This window comes from Saccostrea cucullata, unplaced genomic scaffold (assembly GCF_032062105.1).
Source record: "Saccostrea cucullata isolate Sc308-1 unplaced genomic scaffold, CSIRO_AGI_Scuc_v1 ctg5464, whole genome shotgun sequence".
NCBI lineage: Eukaryota > Metazoa > Mollusca > Bivalvia > Ostreida > Ostreidae > Saccostrea > Saccostrea cuccullata.
Window position 1 is genome coordinate 1 of NW_026929479.1, and position 6,505 is coordinate 6,505.

The window sequence follows — 6,505 nt, forward strand, 5'->3', positions numbered from 1 at the left end:
TTCAAGACTAAAGCAGTTCACACTGTATGGAAAACATATACATCAGGGAATTGTTTTACAAAAGAACTTATGACTCAGACTAAAAACTTAAGCTGATTGTATAATTTTATAAAATTAATGATTCTTTTTGAAATAGCTGGCATGAAAATGTCTTGTTAAATTCTTTTTTAAAAGATTAAAACTATTATCAAATCAACGTACAAGTTATGAGCAGATAGAAAGGTCTATGGTTTTTTTTTTTTTGGTAAAACGGGCCCCAGAATGATAGTTTATTGGCTTGGATGTAATTTATTCTTATACAAATAAATGTACATGTGATCCTCATCCTCGTCATAACAAAAAGCATAATACATGTAAATATATTTTTTTCGGAAAGGAAAATAGAAACTTTACACATTACAATTGCACTTTTTATCATGACTGTTGCAGAATGCGGGATAATCTTGTATTGCAAGAGCGATCTAATTTTGAAATCTTGTCAATAACCGTAACTGTAAATTATTATCTATTATAACCGACATGGAGCCTTTTGCGAAAAAATATAATTTATAATTATTTATCTTACGCCTGTATGAAAAGGATAAGCCTGAGGGGTTGAAAGTTTTTATAAGTTCTCGTCCATATACTCAAAAATAGAAGAAAAAAATAAAGCATACACGTGCTTAAAGTTGGATTCAGCATTGCATCACTTGATCCTCTTTATATGTTGTGTATCAAGTATTTTTTGATTTTGAATCTCTGCAGACCCCCCCCCCCCCAACCTCACCCCACCCCGCAACAGTACCCAGAAATAGCCATAGCGCATTTGATAGGTATTTTCGCCTACACTACTAGTGATTTAACCTAATTTTTGTCATACAATCTTAGTTTATACATGTATAAAACCAAATCACACAATAACGATATGCAAATGTTAATAGTTCCCTAATATGACAAATATAAAAATTATCCAGTTTGTATGGAATATATAATAAATATTGAGGTAAAACGCAGTTATCAGAAAAGGTCCGTTCTCTATATTGCAGATATCTTTATGTTTTAAAGGGAAATTTTTGGACAGGGTTATTTCGTAGCTTAAAAGCACGAGAAAGGGTCGGGACGGACCTTAAAACGTAGTTATCAGAAAAGGTCTGCCCTTTATATTTCAGATATCTTCATGTCAAAAAGGAAATTTATGGACAGGGTTTATTTTCGTAGCTTAAAAACACGAGAAAGGGACAGGGCAGACCTTAAAACTCAGTTATCAGAAAAGGTCCGCCCTTTATATTTCATATTCTTTATGTCATAAAGAGAAATTTTTGGACAGGGTTTATTTTCGTATCTTAAAAAACTAGATAAAGAAATAGGGCGGACTTAAAACTCAGTTATCAGAAAAGGTCCGCCCTCTGTATTTCAGATATTTTTATGTTTTAAAGGGAAACTTTTGGACAGAGTTTATTTTCGTAGCTTAAAAACACAAGAAAGAGACAGGGCGGACCTTAAAACGCAGTTATCGGAAAAGGTCCGCCCTCTGTATTTCAGATATCTTTATGTTTTAAAGGGAAATTTTTGGACAGGGTTATTTTCGTAGCTTAAAAACACGAGAAAGGGACGGGGCGGACCTTAAAACGCAGTTATCATAAAAAGTCCGCCCTTTATATTTCAGATATCTTCATGTCATAAAGGAAATTTTTGGACAGGGTTTATTTTCGTAGCTTAAAAACACAAGAAAGGGACAGGGCGGACCTTAAAACTCAGTTATCAGAAAAGGTCCGCCCTTTATATTTCATATTCTTTATGTCATAAATATAAAATACATGGTTACTGTCTTGAAATATAAGCGATATTTGGGCGAGGGTAAGAAAACGTGATAGAGGGCGAGGCTTGCCGAGCCCTCATACGTTTTCGACCCGAGCCCAAATATCGCTTATATTTCAAGACAGTTATCATGTATTTTGTTTATCCTGCAACTTTAAAAAAAGATTTGTAAATTAAGTAATCGAATTAACTTATGCGTAACGTTTTCTTTTGCATAGTAATATTATTGCGCTGGTCTCGCATCACCGCTAGGTTGAAGCGTGAAATAGTTATCCTTCCGCATAATAACGTAGATCCACACAGTTTGTAAAAAAAATGAACTAAAACATAGCACAAATAAAAAATGATGATTTGGGATGTTATTTATTGCATAAAATATCATCCAAAATTCTAACAAATCAGCAATTTTTCACAGCTGTAATTGAGAAGTATTTTGTAAACAAATGACGTAAATTTGTAACAATCTAAACAGTGTCAAAACCGCAACAATACAAAGTGAGGAAAGTTAAATTCGAAATTCTTGTCAATTTATGAGTGATGTCCAGTGTAAATGTTTAAATTCTGGATGTGAAGTGTTGCCCCAAAGAACATGGAACTCATCTGGCTGGATGAAGAAGTTTCCGACACTTGAAAACTGACATTTTCAGTTGAATTGTTTTGTGGATTTTGTGCACTCAAAGGGGTAGGCCTTGGATCAACCGAAGTGCTGCTTAAAATGTGTGAGTATTTCTTTTGTTGATTTTCGGTTATAGAGCTATAGTTCAAGACAGATTGAACATTTTTATGCCCACTTATTTGCATTATATCGGTCGGTGGGACATTTTCATTGCGGAGCTTTTGAATGAGATGTTTTCTTGCGCTGTGGTTGGTCAATTTTTTCCCTGTGAAATTGGCTTTTATAGCCATCTCTTTCATGAAGGACGCAAGCTTTTTCTCCCCAACTTTTTGTTTTAAGAACCATTTGTCACTTCTGGGGTCGTCTAGAGAAATGGTACGTTTTGATAGATAGAAGGGGTCGTCATCTGTAGAAAATCCTGGGGGTCTTTTATCCGAATAAAGTTTGTAAGATAGAACGGGATCTCTTGTGTCCCCGGAGGAAAACATTTTGGGCTTCACCTGGCGTATGTCGACAATATTGTCGCCTGTTCGAGTTTTTGTTTGTCGTTCATTATACTCTAAGTATTCTGTCCCATCTGATGATACTTTAAGTTGAATATCCCCCCAGCGTAAATTATAGTGCTCGGTCACTCCTCGTAGTCCAAAATGAACAGAGTTGTTGAACCAGAGGGTATTCAAGAGGGACTCGGGGGTTTCATTTCCTAGGATTTTCTTTTCATACAATATGTTAATTTCTTCGTCTGAAATCGCCTCAGCTTTGCTTGGTTTATTGCCTTTGCCTTGTTTTTTCAGATTTTTTTGTTTTGCTTTTAATGCGTCGCAAGTCAAACGAAAAGAATCGTCTTGAATGTCCATAATTTTATGTCCATATTTTTGTCGTCCTAGTTTTCTGTCCAAACTACTTATGATAGATCTGAGGGAACTTGGTTCGTACTCTTGACCGTCAATTTTTCTTACTGATAACACAAACATTGCTAAAAGCTGGTCCAATTCGTCACAAGGAATTTCATGCAAATCGCGGTTTTCATTTTTCATTTTCAGGAATTTTCTAACAAGATTCACATCTTTTAGAGTTTTCTTAATTGTGTTTGAGTTTTCTTGATTTGTAATGAAAGTTTCAACATCGTTAAATTTCAAATCAATAAATTGTGGGTCATTGTTGACCTGGACTTCAGCTTCGACGATAGGCCTAGGTCTTTCAGATTGAGATTCTGAAATTTCTGCAGACGGGGTTTGTTCCAATTCACTCATAATATCTAATAAATTTTCATCAAAAGCAACATCAAGAATGGGAATTAATTCAGGAGGTACAGGAGGGGGCAAACCTTCCTCATGCGTGTCGCTTGAAGTGATTTGATCCACCTCTTCAGTATTGTTTACATCAAAATGGAGGTCAAAGGCGTCAGCGTCCATTTTGTTGCTAAGTAAACAAAGTAGTCCGGCGTCGAAAGACAGCACGAGGCTTTATTAGGGCAGTGACCGAATAAAGCTTTGGTTTATTAGGTTACCTTTATTAGGTCACTACAAGGGGTAGTTGCAGGATAAAGAGAAATTTTTGGACAGGGCGGACCTTAAAACTCAGTTATCAGAAAAGGTCCGCCCTTTATATTTCATATTCTTTATGTCATAAAGAGAAATTTTTGGACAGGGTTTATTTTCGTAGCTTAAAAACACGAGAAAGGGACAGGGCGGACCTTAAAACTCATTAATCAGAAAAAGGTCCGCCCTTTATATTTCATGTTCTTTATGTCATAAAGAGAAATTTTTGGACAGGGTTTATTTTCGTATCTTAAAAAACTAGAGAAAGAAATAGGGCGGACTTAAAACTCAGTTATCAGAAAAGGTCCACCCTCTGTATTTCAGATATCTTTATGTTTCAAAGGGAAACTTTTGGACAGAGTTTATTTTCGTAGCTTAAAAACACGAGAAAGGGACAGGGCGGACCTTAAAACGCAGTTATCATAAAAGGTCCGCCCTTTATATTTCAGCTATCTTTACGTTTTAAAGGGAAATTTTGGACAGAGTTTATTTTCGGAGCTTAAAGATACGAGAAAGGGACAGGGCGGACCTTAAAACGCAGTTATCAGAAAAGGTCCGCCCTATATATTTCATATTCTTTATGTCCTAGAGAGAAATTTTGGACAGTTTATCTGTATAAGGGCGGACCTTAAAACGCAGTTCTCAGAAAAGGTCTGCCCTCTGTATTTCAGATATCTTTACGTTTTAAAGGGAAATTTTGGACAGAGTTTATTTACGGATCTTCATGTCATAAAGAGAAAGATTAGGACAGGGTTTATTTTCGTACCTTAAAAAACTACTAACTGAAAGAAATAGGGCGGACTTTAAAACTCAGTTATCAGAAAAGGTCCGCTCTCTGTACTTCAGATATTTTTATGTTTTATAGGGAAATTTTTGGACAAGGTTTATTTTCGTACCTTAAAAACTAGAGAAAGAGACAGGGCGGACCTTAAAACGCAGTTATTAGAAAAGGTCCGCCCTCTATATTTCAGATATCGATATGTTTTAAAGGGAAATTTTTGGACATGGTTATTTTTGTAGCTTAAAAACTAGAGAAAGGGACAGGGCGGACCTTAAGACGCAGTTATCAGAAAAGGTCCGCCCTTTGTAATTCAGGTATATCTTATTACACAGCAAAAATTATGGACGGGGCACATCTCTCTCATTAACAATAGAGAATGCCGACAGACAACGGACAAATTTTGATGAGAAAAGCGCACTTAAGCCTTCGGCTGAGGTGAGCTAAAAAGTAGCAGGGGGACCTTAATACGCATCAGAAGAAAGGATCAGCCTTTTGTTTTGAAAAAAAAATAGACAATTGCTAACTTAATTTCAAACTAATGTCTACTGATAAAAATGGAAAACATAAGAAAATACATCGACAAAAAAGACTGATTTATTGATTAAATGCTGCTTAACGTCGCTCTCGAGAATTTTTCACTCATATAGAGACGCCACCACTTGCCGCCAGTGAGCTACAGATTTTGTCCTTTACTCGGCACTTACGGCCATTGAGTAGGGAGGGATCTTTTTCGTGCCAGCACCTACTGCGACACGGGACCTCGGTTTATACGTTTTCATCCGAAGGACCGAATTCCACGTCCCCAAAAGGGATTCGAACATGCGACGTAAGGATCAACTCCTTACTTCGACGCTCATAAATAATATAATACGTATATACAATACCCTGTTAAAAATCTATTTCCATCTATGTTATATATGTTAACCTTAAAGTGCCAAAATATGCGAAGAAAAAAAATGTCGGAAATGAAAATAAAATTGTCGGATTCCGAAATAATAGCAAAAATTGTCGGAAAATGCAATGCAAAATTCAGGAAATGAAATGCAGAGATCTAGTAGATATAATTATTAGCCTTTGAATAGGTAAGAAACAGTGTTAACTTATAAAAACACAGGGGATATGTTACTTTAGGTTTTCTTAAACGAGACAATTATAGACTAACCCCCAACTACCCAATCCGCTGGCATGTTGTTTTTACAATAACGGGTGTAGGGTAGTACACCGTGACATAAGCCCCTGTCACAGTGACCCTCCAACTTATTGACAACAATATTAAACGTAAAGAATGACAGATTTTTTTTTATTAATACTATAAAGAAATATATTTTGAATTATGTGATTTTTTTTTTTTGCGAGTGGAAATCGGACGTTTATCATGTACTTATTGGAAAGAGAGTGTAACTAAATGATTCGTGTTGGACTTACGAACATTCATCTGTTCATTGCATAATGATTAATCTGCCAGTAAACAGGCGGTGAAGGTAAATGTATGTTCATTTGTATTCTTAATATTTTCTAAAATGATAATGTTGATACCAGTGTATTTAAACGACAAAATAAGCATGTCCCATCTTCCCGACAGGAAACTCGATCAATAAATCTGTACATTTCTTTAATAAATAAATTATTTATGTATTAATTTCTTACTTATTGTTCACTACATTCTCTTGGAGGAAACACTAGCTATTAATACAACTTTACATCCTCAATTAATTCTAACACAATAGTTTTTCAATTAATATCGAATGAACACAGGTATACAATTTGTAT